The sequence below is a fragment of the Vulpes vulpes genome, chromosome 15, assembly GCF_048418805.1.
Source record: "Vulpes vulpes isolate BD-2025 chromosome 15, VulVul3, whole genome shotgun sequence".
Taxonomy (NCBI): Eukaryota; Metazoa; Chordata; class Mammalia; order Carnivora; family Canidae; genus Vulpes; species Vulpes vulpes.
The window spans coordinates 26,318,737-26,333,390 of record NC_132794.1 but is presented as its reverse complement, the minus strand read 5'-3'; the positions used below and the strand labels follow the sequence as shown (position 1 = coordinate 26,333,390).

General features: G+C 35.7%; 1 pseudogene; it reads right to left on the bottom strand.

Moving 5' to 3' along the window:
- Window positions 1-2,683: 2,683 nt before the first annotated feature.
- Window positions 2,684-3,189, bottom strand: LOC112917710 (gametocyte-specific factor 1 pseudogene; annotated as a pseudogene).
- Between the last annotated feature and the right edge of the window lie 11,465 nt (window positions 3,190-14,654).

Below are 14,654 nucleotides of genomic sequence, written 5' to 3'. Positions count from 1 at the left end.
TCCAGGATCACGCCCTGGGCTGAAGGCAGCGCTAAACCGCTGAGCCACCCGGGCTGCCCGAGAGGTAACTGTTAAGTAAAAATCTGGAACATGAAAAGACTAGTAATGAAGGGCTGGAACATTCCAGGGAAGAGGAACTGAAAGCCATTTCCTTTACTGTGGCTGCCCACACATGGTTTGCACTCACCTTTCAAAGCAGAGAGTAGGGAGCAAGTAGGCAAACACTCATTGCTTGGAGAAGAAATAAGGCCTAACTTTAGCAGAACTCCTATTTCTGTACTCTAAATATTATTGCCTTATATCTAAAAATTCTAATATTTTGAATTAAATGCTATTCCATCACAACCATCAGACTTATTCTGAAAGCTTTTTTTAGAGACTAAGACAAACAAATATTTCTTATGAGTTTGCTTGGGATAATGGAAAGCAAAGATTAACTAAAATGGTGAGAAAAAATACAGAACAGCAACCTGGAAAGAGCTGTAGTGAGGTGATCTAATGTCACTTCTTATTAGGAACAAGAACAATGATATCCATCATTTGCCTCTAAGACTCAGATATTCCAAAAATATTTCACTTTCTAGAAAGATGGGACTATTAGTAAATTACTATTTGTGTGGGAAAACCTGGTTACAGAAATCAGTTAGCATAATGCTGAGGTTTTTTTAGTACTAATAAACCCCTAAAACAAAAAAAAAATGTATTAAAACATACCCTAAGCTTTTTCTGAAGGGTATATAGTGTCTGCCATATGTTTGGCAATTCTGATCATATACATGAAGAAGGATAATCTTAATGTTTAATTGAGAGGGTTGTAAATTTTAAAAATGTATCATTATGTAAATAGCCTGATGAAAGCGCCAAAAAGTCTTAGCTAACATACTATGATTAAAAATATAATGGCAGATAGATAAATAGTTTGAACTTCAATCCCTATAACAACCACAAAATATAAGTATCTCTGTGAAAGAATCTGATGACTATCCATTGGCATTGTAAGCCATTGCAACTTATGTGTGATAGACTTAAAATGAGAGGAAGCAGAGATGCCATCTGTTACAGTTTTCAAGTGTGTGTTCTCTGGAACACTTGTATTTCTAGGTTTCTGTTGGTTTTGTGTAAAATTGTATTATCTCCCTCTTCATTAAGTTCTGTATTTCTCATTAGCATGATCTAGGTTCTGATAACTCCTGCAGCAAAGATATCTGATTAACTTTCCTTAACCCAGTGTTTACCAAACTTATTTACTGAGGGAATGCTTTTTTACCTCATACAAATTAACATGTTCTGGGACTAATGTTTTATAAGAGGAAAGTGCTGCTAAAATACTGTACACAACTGCTGCTAGCATTAAATCCCTATCCAATCAACAAAGAAGTTTTTAGGTTTGTAAAACCTCAGTGGACAACTTGACGTTGAGTCTTGGATCCTGTAGCCAACCTGAATTATTGACCTCTTAGAAGTGGGCAGTGAATAGTAAGTGCCTACTTACAAAATTGTGGACCTGAAGCATGTTTTAAGATCCAGCATCTTTGGAATTTGCTAGTACCAGTTTGGAGTGAACAGCTAAAATGTGTGTTTCATACTTTGTGTACTATGAAAATATGCTGAATTTAGAGACAGAAAGGTATTGAGCAGTATTTAGTGGTGCTGGCCCTAAACATTAGAAGGTTGGCATTTACTTGCAAAATATAATTTTCTGGGAGCCCTGGGGCTGATTAAACCCCAAACTGTCTTGTTCACTCCCTATCACTCAGTGGAATTCCACCCTGGGAGCTCTTCCTCCTCTTATTTGAATCAAAATAACCCTACAATTCTCTGTCTCATAACTCTGCTTAGGCTTTCCTCTCTTCCCAAAGTGTTTTTACCTTTATATCTCAATCGCTACCCATTAGAATCCTCTGCTGCCTTCAAATGACCTTGTCTTCCTAACACCTTTCCAAATTTTCACCATGGTGGAAAATTATTTGTCCAGGCCTCTGCAAAGTAATCCAAATGTTCCCTTTGTTCCTTGTGTACTAACAGGACTTAGCTTGCCTCTTTGTTATAACACATTCTATGAAATACTGGTTTTGGGAACTGTGTATAAAAGTCTACCAACATTGGGATGACTGGGTAGCTCAGTGGTTGAGCATCTGCCTTTGGCTCAGGTCATGATCCCAGGGGTCCTGGATCCAGTCCTGCTCCCTGGAGGGAGCCTGCCTCTCCCTCTACCTCTGTCTCTGCTTCTCTGTGTCTGTCATGAGTAAATAAATAAAATAATTTTTTAAAAAGTCTACCAACCTTGATGAAGCACTCCTTGTTGTAAGAGATCATGTTTTGCTTATGATCAATAGTGTCTTACACAGAGTAGATACTCTGAGTTGAATGGCATGGCAACTTCAAAATTGGCCTTGATCATCTTCTCTACTAGAAAAGTCACACAAAAACCAGTTTGAAAAATCACAGTCTGAGTTTCTACTTATTAGTTTACTTACTGAATATACACAGACTACTTCACATATAAGCAAGAAATTTCTTTCTTTAGGTCCCAGGTATTTTTAGTATATTTTTCTTTTTCTTCCCCTGACCCCTGCCCCCAGTTTGAAAGTCACTGACAGTTTATCTTTCTATAATTAGATTAGGAGGGGAATAAAAGGAAGAACCCCCTGGTAGCAGGAAGAAGCAAGGATCCTTTTAGAGTCTAGCATTTGATGAGATAGATATTCAGTTGTATATTTCCATTATTTTTCCACGGCAGAATGTATGGTGGAGACCTGGGAACACACACACTTGTAGCCATCACTTGCTTGCAGGGCTGTTGTTGCCACAGTAGTTGGCTTGCTGTGCCCCACACAAATGGGGTGCTGGTCTGTTTCCATAGATCTTTATCCCTTTCTTCATCACAAGGAAGGCACTGCCATGTGCTCTCAGCTAGAGTCTCTTGTCCAAGATTCCCGGTTTGGTTGACAGCATCCTGCTCAATACAACTTTTATCATCACAGCTTGAGACATGATGACCGGTTTTGGTGGGAGAAACTTGGTGACAAGCATTCCAGGGACAAGTACCCAATTTGCTACATCAGGATTATTCTTTTTGCACTTGATAAGATGATAAGGAAACCTGCAGGCCCAGATCTGGTGGTTTTTATCAGAGGGTCATTATAATAGCTTTTCAGGGTCCAGGTAATTGTTGTAAGTTTCATCCATTTTGTAAATGAAGGAGCTGAACCCAAGTGCTTGGTTGAAACATGCTTTCCCCACGGTCACTTTCTCCCCACATCACACTTCAATTTTAGTATACTTTTTAAAATATACTTGGTCAGAACCAAGTGACAGTGAGAAATGTATTTTCAGCCGGCTGAAATCTTTTAAAGGTTTAAAAAAACAATAAGATACATATAACTGCATAGTGTAGTTTTTATCTCTTATTATCTCCAGACATGGTTCTTCACCCATTTCTCTTCATAGTTAAAAATCTTTCCCTTTTAACTTTTACTTTTAAATAATTTCAGACTTGCAAAAGAGTTTGAAAAATAAGACAGAAATTCTCTTACAATTTTTAACAGCTTCCCCAAATATTACCATTTTACATAACCAGGATATAATTATTTAAACTAGGAAATTAACACTGAAGCAATTCTATTAACTACTCCATAGACCTAGTTAAGTCTCCTTGGTTGTCTAATTAAGGTCTTTCTGTTGGTCCAGAATCCAATTCTCAAGTCATCATAGTCTCCTCCCATCTGACATCTCCTCAGTCTTCCTTTGCCTGTCATGACCTTGACACTTAGAAAGAGCATGACCCAATTATTTTGTAGAATTCAATTTCAGGTCATCTGATGTGTAAGCAGTGCTTATATCCTTGAGAAATATATTCATAGTCTAGGAGTATTTGTGAGAATTATTTGGATAGAAAACATTTAATTCTTCAAATATTTTGTTGAATAATTGCCTTAGTTTTCCTGTGGCAAGAGTGGACGTTTTCAAGTTTTAAAAGAAGACAGGAAGTCATTTTTTCTTCTTTGTGGGTGTTTTGTCTTGTATTAGTCCTTTGAAAGATTCATAATGAGATTGTGTCACAGAGCTCCGTAAGTGTCTGTTGATATGAATAGGTGTCTTTTACCAAAAACAGTTTCTTTAAAAAGAATCTCATTTTTTAATCACATATTACTTTTTTTTTTTTTTTAGCAATCAGTAGATAGGTAGTGTCAGACAGTTCAGGATGCTGAAATTTAATTGTTCAAAGTGATCTACTCATTGCCCTTGCTGGAAAGTCTCAGGCTTGATTGGTTCCCGGATCTTCAATGGATATCACACAGAAATCACATTTAAAATATGGTACTTTACCACTGACATTGTTTAAGGTGATTTATTTATTTATTTATTTATTTATTTATTTATTTATATATTTGTCTTCTTGCTCTCCATTTTTGAGTATGCTTTTTCCCTCTGGAAAACGTTCCCTGCTTTTCTGCTAACTTCTCCACCCATTTTGACTATTTCCTGCCTTGATTGACCAACATACACTTGGCAATCTGAATCTAGTTTCTCTCCCCACCATTTCACTGAACCTGCTCCTTCCAAGAGTGCAAATGACTTTATAATAGCTGAATTTGCTGCTTATGTGCATCATTTGACAATGTTGGCCACTCTCTTCTTTCATGACATACTGTCTTAACAATACCTGAGGTATACTCTCTCTTTGTTCTCTTGCTGCTTTCCAGAAAGTTTTTTTCTTATTTGCATCTTCTCTTACTTGTGTTTAAATATAGGCATTCTGTGGGTTTGTTCTAGCCATACCAATGCATATGCTGTGGGCTAATTCAAAGGCTCCCAGAGCTTCAGTTCCCATCTTTGTGTGGATGACTCAATCTTTACCTCTGACTTGGATACTCATCCTGAGTTTTAGATATGAATTTCCCATAGATACTTCATACTTAGTTAATCATCAAGAGAAAACAATTAATTCCCCTTTGAACATGAACTTCTTTCTCCTACCCCCTCTCCTGGACTTGGGCTGGAGTGAAATCACTCATTAGATTATCCCATCACACCTAATCCTCTGCCTGCTAACCCATGCTATTTTCTTAATCTGGGTTGTTCTCTTTCTCTCTTCCCATGTTTTACATGCTGATTTTTCATTTCAGTACAGTTAAAATTGTACCTCAGTGCTTCCTACCCTGATCAACTCAAAAATAATTAAAAGACTCTCATGTTTAAAATTAATTTGTTTCATGTTTTACCATTAGTTGTAGACATGTCTGGATTGCTTTCCTCGTTGGATTGTAAATCCCTCAAGTGATCTTGGTGGCTCTCATAAACCAGCCCAGTGCCTACTTACATATTGATTTGTTGAATTGACTTAAAATGAAGTCAACCTCCGGGTTTGCCGCTGTTGTTGTTTATTTGTTCTGTTTTATTTTGTTTAGTGGCCCTGCAAACAACATGCTCCTCTCAAGGATGATAGTGCTACACTGTAACACAGAAGCCCTTCTATTTCCTCCCTCCTTCCCACCTCCCTTCTTCCCTCTCTTCCTTCCTTCATAATATGGGCAGGAAAAAATTAGAATGAAAGCAGCTGACAGTGTCTAGAACATAATTTGTTCTCTTTCAATTAGTCAGAGCAATATCTTGAGCAGTTACTAAAGTAAAACTTTTTTATCAAACTCAATATACTGAGGCAGGGAACATAATCACATTATTTGCAATTTACTGTTGCTCCCTTAGTGATCTGCAGATCAAAAGGTATCTGTTCTGACACTTCATTTCTGAAACTTAATGTTGTGTTTATTTAATTCATCTAATTAGGACCTCTTAGCACCTCAAATGGGTGCTTTAAAAAAACAACACCCAGCTCTTAGCCTAGGGACAAAAGAATAAATGCAAATTTAGCACTTTTCAAAGGTGAATCCACACATTTTGATGTCTTGACAGCATTCAATAAAAATCAAGTGTTCTTAGACACAATCTACTAATTTCCTGATTGTTTTTGGACATAAATCGCTTAATAAATATGAAAGATAGTTTTAAAAACTGACTATATTCTGGGGGAAATATGTACATATATGCATAAGTGCAATCTTTTATAATATAAAAATACCTTTTAGGAGCTTGTTGCTGCTTCTGAGATAAAGGAAATTCTCGATGTCAAGATTCAAACAGAAAAGAGAATGAAATACACAAAATGGTAAGTGACTTGCAAATAGACCAGAGTAGCCAATTTTCTAATGCTCTGTTGTGTAGTTATCATTTGTAAGTTGCACACATATAAAATGCATACTTTTTTTTTTAGTTTTTTTAAGGAATCTCTGTACTGTTTTCCAGAGTGCCCATACCAACTTATATTCCCAAAACAGTCTGTGAGGATGTCCTTTTCTCCACATCCTTGCCAACACTTATTTCTTGTCCTTTTTGATACTAGCTGTTCTGACTGGTATGAGATGATATGTAGTTGTGGTTTTGATTTGCATTTTCCTGATGAATAGTGATGTTGAGCATCTCTTCATGTGTCTGTTGGCCATCTGTATACCTTCTTTGGAAAAATATCTATTCAGGTTCTCTGCATTTTTAATCAGACTATTTGCTTGGCATAGAGTTCTATGATTCCTTATATATTTTGGATATTAACCCCTTATCAGATATATAATTTGCAAGCACTGTGGAGGTTCCTCGAAAAACTAAAAATAGAAGCAACATACATCCAGTTAATTCTACTTCTGGGTATTTACTTGAAGAATAAGAAAACAGTAATTGAAAAAGGCATATATACTCCTGTATTTTTCGCAGTGTTATTGACAGTGGTAAAGGTACAGAAGCAACCTAAATGTCTATTGATAAGGTGAATGGATAAAGAAGATATGGTATATATAAATAATAGAATATTACTCAGCCATAAAAAGGAATGGAATCTTGCCATTCACAACAACCTGGATGGACCTGGAAGCTATTATGTTAAGTGAAATATATCAGACAGAGAAAGACTAATACCGTATGATTTCACTTATATGTGCAATCTAAAAAAACAAAACAAAACAAAAAACCAGAACAAACAACAGAAAGAGAAATAGATTCATAGAGAACCAACTAGTGGTTGCCAAGGGGGCTGAGGGTGGGGAGTGGAAATGGCAAAATAGATGAAGGGGAAGTAAGAGGCACAAACCTCTAGTTATAAAATAAGTAAGCATTAGGGCTGAAAAGTACGGCCTAAGGAGTATAGTCAATGATATTCTCATAATGGTGTATGGTGACAGATAAAAACCACATTTATCATGGTCAGTGTTTCATAATGTATATAATTCTCAAATCACCATGTTGTACACCTGAAACTAGTATAATATTATATGTTAATTAAATTATACTTTACATCAGTTAAATTGTAAATAAATATAAATTAAATGTATGTTTATGCTAGTCATATTGCAAGTAGTTGTGAAATATGATATTTGAATTGAACTTTGTCTGCTCTTACAGACTTCTTTTGATAAACTAGCTGTAAAAGACACTGGGCTATCCCCCATGGCAGGTGATTTTAACTTTGATTTTCATTCAGGAAGAATTCAAGATTGCTCATATGAGTGGGACACATATATATGTGCTCTTACTACCATGGAATTCTTTTAAGGTGGCATTTAGGATCATAGTACTGGTTTATATCACAGCAGAGACTACAGTTTCTTAAAATTTGGTTATTATTTTAGGTTACTCAAATTATTCAGCATAAGCATGCAACAGTTAAATAAACATCCCTTGATGCTTAAAGGGCTTTTTATTAGTTTCCAAAAGCAAGTCAGTTTTACTTAGTCTATAAGAATCTCTAGTGCCTTATCTCCATGGGTCTACCAATTTAGGACAGAAGTCATAACAGTGAACATTTTAAAGAAAGTGTATATATATATATATATATATATATATATATATCCAGGTGATATTGGCTATGAAATTTGTACTCTCATGACTTCTCTTTAATTATAAATGTTTTTAGAGGAATAAAAACTATTCAAAAAGTTTTATTGGTTTGTTCCCACTCATCATTCTCTAAACTCTGAACCAAATTTACATAATTATTCTTGCAAATAAAAAGTATCTAAAACTCCATTCATATTTGTTTTACAGTCACTTTATAAACTCTTACATAAACTTTCAGTTACCTGATGACTAAATGTATATTTTTAAAATCATCTATTATTTTTTAGATACTCTGCTGATATTGGCATCTGTTATATGAATATTGATGTCTGTTGCCTCCAGAGTTTTGTTTTTGTTTGTTTCATTTGTTTCTGCTTGCAATTATAAATAGAAAAACCAGTTCTGACCTAGTCATAACTTTTCTTCATCTCAGCTTGAGACTTGAGAAATTATTTATTCTGCCTTCTGCATAATATTCCTATCCCTGCTAATGAGGACATTGCCTCCCACTTCCATTTACACTAATAGAAATATTGATTCTTTGGTATTCCAGCAAACTCTTTTGTTCTCACTGAACTCTATTAACAAAGATTCTCATTTGTGTCGATACCAAATGATAATTAATGTTACCTTTTTCATTAGTATGCCAGATGTAAAGAAGTAATCCAGATATTTTAGGGTTTGGGGGGTCTTGTTTTGTTTTTTTGGTGGGAGGAGAGGGGAGATTGTCTTGGTTTTTGATGAGTGCAAGAAGACTTCCCATGATAGCCACTGGCCCCATTTGATGGTGAATGTGTTCCCCACCTAGAAGGTATCTGAAACCTATTGGCTGCAGTCATTGTACAGAAATATTTTTGTATTTCTTTTCTCTTAGTGAATCTCTTTTCCAGAAGAAAAAGTTGAAATTTAATCAGATCAATTTAGAAAGCCAAAAGTTGCTCTGAGTTATAGTGTTGTTGCTCAGCCAGATGCTTGTCTCTTCTGCCCAGCTGCAAAATTTCTTTGTACACAAGGGTCTCTTTAGTGCCAAGGGGGGATCAGCAAAAAGGAGAAAACATAGCTGCTGCTGCATTGATGACCCCATGTGCACTGACTCCTTCAGTGAGTTTTTCTTAGAATCATTGGGGGAATGCTTTGCCTAACCTCCTATCCCAACATGTAGGATTTATTTTTAAGATGGTCAGTTAATATTTCTTGAGCATAAACTTTTGGCCAGAGTTATTGGAAATTTGAGTTTATTAAATTTTTACATACTTAACTATGGTCTACAGGGTATTTTAAACTCAGCCATTTGGCTTTACGTCTACTTTCTTGCCCCCCCAAATATGTAGTGTGAGATGTATGAGAAGTAATTGGATAAAGTGCCTTTTCTAAATTTCCCATATCTCATTTATTCCAGATAATAGAGAAAAAAATATACAATATGATATATACAATGAAACACACTAAAACCATAGCTTGCATTTCTAGGAAAATTAAACAGAAGTAGTAATGAGTTGGAACTTAGGTCCCTAAATACATAAGGCAATATATATTAATGTGTGAAAATCAAGCTTGAGAAAAAAACCAAAACATTATGGCAGAGTTATTTGACTTATAAGACACCATACTACGGATATTAAGTAACTTTTAAAAAAAGACTATGGTAGGACTAGATGTTCTGGTCTGGAAAGTTTTCCATGAAATATTTGGGGGCGGAAATGAGATAAATCAAATTATAGCATATGAATGATGAGATCTCTTTGCTGACAGAAAAAAAAATGTATCAATCTTACATTGTAGCCATATGATAACTATATATTGAGAGAGAGTTATAATTTTAGCCCATATGTTTTACATAAAGACAAATGAGTATATATTTGTTCATGCAGTGAAATGTCTTAAAAACACCCAGGTTACTATATATATATATATATATATATATATATATATATATATATATATATCAGTGGAATAAAATGAAGAGAAAGGAAAGAAAGTCCTTTTTTATTTTCTGTTTTATATACTTCTATAGTATTAGAATTTTTTAACCTCAAGAAGGCATTACTTTTATAATTTAAAACAGCCAGCTATGACATTTATTGAATAATTGTTTAAATGTCTCATTTGTCTGGCCTGCTAATAATATTCAGCTTAGCAATGTAATTTGGAAAGTCCCAAACAATGTATTCAATTGAAACAAATGAAATAATATTGGGTTGGGGCTATATTCTTAGATGACACGAAGCTTTATTCTGATAAAAATTTATGTTGTATTTTTCTCGTCCAATTTCATAGCAGTTAGGGTGACTCATTTTCTCTTTCACCAACTTGTTAGACTCTTGGAGACATTATTTCTCATATGTCTTTATTCTGTTCACCATTTTGCTACCAGAGGTGTCATTTTTAAACTTGCTAAAGCCTGGCTTGAATGCCCTTACCACTACTCTGAACCACCCCTTAGAGGAAGTGAACTGGAGCTAACAATACTTCTTACTACTCTTCCTGTGTATAGGCTCTCATCCACCAGCCTTCCTCCAGGTTAATATAAGATACCCTCAGAAATTATTTTATTTTCCATGTGAGGCAATCTTTCAACACGAGTCCAACACCCCCTTACTGGTCCCTCACCTTCCATTGGAGAGTGAGCTTGAAATATTCATATATAACTTACTTTTTTAAAAAAAGAAATGCGTATATATTCCTGGATGAGTAGATGGTTCTTTTTCTTTTATGCACTCATGCAGTGATTTTTTAAAAAATATTTATTTTTCTTATAAAGAGAGTGAAAGAGAAAGAGCATGCATGCCTGAGAGAGAAGAGAGGAAGAGGGATAGAGAGAATCTCAAGCAGACCCCTCACTAAGGGACTTGAGGCTCATGACCCTGAGATCATGACCTGAGCCAAAACCAATAGTTTGACTTTCAACCAACTGAGCCACCCAGGCTCATACGGTGATTTTTAAATACAGTTTACCTACTGTGTGATCCTGGAAAAATTCCTTAAATACATCAAGCCTTAGTTTTTACATCTGTTGGAAGCAAGTCTATAAAAATAGCCAAGCCGTAATATTCTTTTGAGGATTAAATGAATTTCTGTATGCAAAATATTTAGAATAGCATCTGGAACAGAAATGAATGAAATAAATATAAACTATTTTGATTGTTTATAAAAAATATAAACCATGGTATTCTTCATTAAATGAATATTTTAAAGAAAATTATTAATAATATACGATATACATATGCTTTGCATTGATGGCCTAATGCAGCTATCAATAATTACTGATAAAAGATGCCTAATATTTCTGGGAAAGGCATTCTGATTAATAGTAGCTGTGATGGGTTAAGTATTTTAATAATAATAATAACAACAACAACAAAAATAATAATAGAAGTGGGTCATTGGGATGCTTCTAAATGCATTATTCACATTTTAAATAGGTGAAAGATTATTAAAGCAAGGGAAAATATAATCCTGATTCTTAGTTGAATAATTTCTTTTTCTCATTACAGATTTAAAAAGTCATGAGCAGAGGCAAATATTGAGTACAGTTAGTGCCAATGCTGGTGAATGAAGTTGCATTTTCCTTGGGAAAGACAGTGATTGTCATGGTTTTATTCCTATCTGGAAGCCGATTTATGGATAAGTTAACATGCAAAAAGCAAGTGCCACATTGCTAACCCAGTAATGAGAGAGAGGGAAGTGGGGCAGGAGAGCGGACAGAAAGAGAAAAAATGGAAAGAAGGAAAGGTAAGAAAGAGAAAGGCATGGATGGATAGAAAAGGAAGGAAGGAAGGAAGGAAGGAAGGAAGGAAGGAAGGAAGGAAGGAAGGAGGAAGGAAGGAAGGAAGAAGGCAGACAGGCAGACAGGCAATGGAGTAAATCCGAGTATAAATGATACACTCAGAAAAATTTCCAGTTTGGTACATTTCGTTTGTAGATTCCACAAATTAGATTGTCAAGAACTTGGTTTCTCAGAAATTTAGGCTATTAGCCATTCACAACTTACTTTGAATTAATTTAATCAGATTATCAGATTAGGATTTTGCTTAGAGCCTGCCAAAATCAGCCAGCCTGAGGAAACCGGAGTTTTGATTGAAAAGTGGAACTGTTGGGAAGTTTGCTTTTGAAGCACAGAACTGCAGCTCCAGGGGAGGGGATGTAGGCATTCAGGGTGCGAGGGGAGCCTGGGACAGCCAGAGGGCAGCATGAGGGCACTGGGTGCCTCCGAGCTGATTAAGAGAGTTTACCAAGAGGTGAGAAGTTTCCCAAGACAAATAACATGCTTTGCACTTTGGCTAAGGTCCCTAGTGGCAGCGCACATTCTTGATACCTGCTCTTGTTACATTTAATTACAGTGATATTATTTGTGAGATTAGAGGTACCACATTCTCTGAGAGGACAACTGAAGGTTATAGGTTTGTACCTGCCTATCTGCTCAGTTTCACGTCCTGCTAGTTTCACTTATAAAATAAAATGTATTAGATTTTAGACCTTTGCTCCAAAAGGCTAATATTAATCATGTTTTTGGCTGACTCGAGATTTTCACCCTAAAACCTCATCAGCATTCCATACATTATGTTTCACATGGGCATTGTGAAGTATGGACTAGATACATCAGAACTATAATGGGCTTTTCCTTCCCACAATTGAGCAGTTGAAACTTCTGAAGGCTATAAATTTGAACCATAATATGGTTCATGTGTGGCAATGCTGGGGCAAAGGGCTGGGGCCTGGCCGGATGGTCTGTTTGCCATCAGTGCTCTCCTGAGACACCTATGTTCCATTTCAATTTCTATCTTCAGGTTTTAACACTCAAAAAAGCCCCTTATTTTTAGAATATATAGACTATAGAATATATAGACTATAGAATATATAGACTAAGATATCAAATCAGGTTTTCATTATTGCGATTTCTTCGTTTAAAGATTCTAAAAAATTAGAATAACTGTGCACATTTAACAAGTTAAAGTTCCATGAACCCAAAGCAGTTACCTTAGAAAGAATGTAGAGGGCAGCCCGGGTGGCTCAGCGGTTTAGTGCCGCCTTCAGCCCAGGGCCTGATCCTGGAGACCCAGGATCGAGACCCGGGATCAAGTCCCACATCAGGATCCCTGCATGGAGCCTGCTTTTCCCTCTGCATGTATCTCTGCCTCTCTCTGTGTATCTCATGAATAAATAAATAAATAAATAAATAAATAAATAAATAAATAAATAATCTAGAAAAAAAAAAGGAAAGTAGAGAACCCATAATAAAAGCTATAATAAATGTAATAAATGATTACATTTCAAGATAAAGATACTCATATTAATGTGCTAAGGCTGCCATAAGAAAGTACCATGATCTGGGTGGCTTTAAACAACTGAAATTGGAGGCTAGTAGTCCAAAATTCAGGTGTCAGCTAGCCATGCTTCCACTGAACTCTTTCTTCCATGCTTTTCAGCTGGCTTCTGGTAGTTGTCCGCAATCCTTGGTGGTCCTCAGTTTGTAGAGGATCCTACCAATCTGTCTCTATTGTCACCTGCTATTCTACCTATGAATTATAGTCTTCAATTAATCTTTGATTATTTCTGCATGACCCTGTTTCCAAATTAGTTCACATGCACAGGTACCAATGGTTATGACATGAACATATCATTTTGGGGACACTATTCAACCACAAAAAACTCAGACATAGTAATAAACCAGATGATAAAAATATACTTTAATCACGAGAAAGGAACAAATGCTCTAAATAAGGAAATCACTTGAGTGTTACATTATTCATTTACAAAATATTCTCAAGTCTGTTAATGATTTTTGAAATGGCTCAAAAATGTTGTCTACTCTCCAGAATCTAGTTTCTTCTTATATATAGATGTAAACATCTATATTTTCCTTTCTTTTTTTAGATTTTATTTATTTATTTGAGAGAGAGAGCACAGGAGCAGAAGAGGGGCAGAGGGAGAAGCAGGCTCGCTGCTAAGTAGGGAGCCTGAGCTGGGACTCAATCCCAAGACCCAGAGATCTTGACCTAAGCGGAAGGCAGATGCTTAACCGACTAAGCCACCAGGTGCCCCCAAACATTTATATTTTCTATGTAATTCAGAAGCAAATTACAATAGATTTTTTATATTATTTAGAAATAGTTATTGTCCTAACATGTAGAGAGAATGCAAAACTAGACTTTGGGCAGGAATTAATAAGGAAGATCTTCCTAACTGAGTTTATAACTGTGCTGTCTCCAAAGTGCTGGAAGGAAGGGCATTCACTCAAGTGTCCAGATTGAGGAGAGAAAGCATGATGATGAACCCAGTTTCATGCACTGATGGAATAATATGGATGATTTGCAAGAGATATTATTAAACAGCTAAACAATGATTATACTACAAAAAAAAAAACAGTTATAGATTAGATGCATCAATTAAGTATTACCTTAAAGACCTTAAAATATAGATAGTGATCGGGAGCATAGGCTCCAGTGTCAGATTTTTGGATTTAATTGTTTTCTATTTATTTACACAGTAACCTCTCTAAGCATCAGTTCCTCATCTATATAATCATAATAATGTATTAATTCCTAGGGCTACCATAACAAATCACATAAAAATTGTGGCTTAACATGGGAGAAAGATATTCTCCCACAGTCCTGATGACTAGAAGTCAGAAATCAAAGAGTCAGCAGCATTTGTCCTTTCTGGAGGTTCTAGAGGAGCCATGACTATCTTTGGCTTCTGGTGATTCCACCAACAATCCCTGATATCTCTTACATTACTGATATGTCACTCCAGTCTTCTCCTTCATT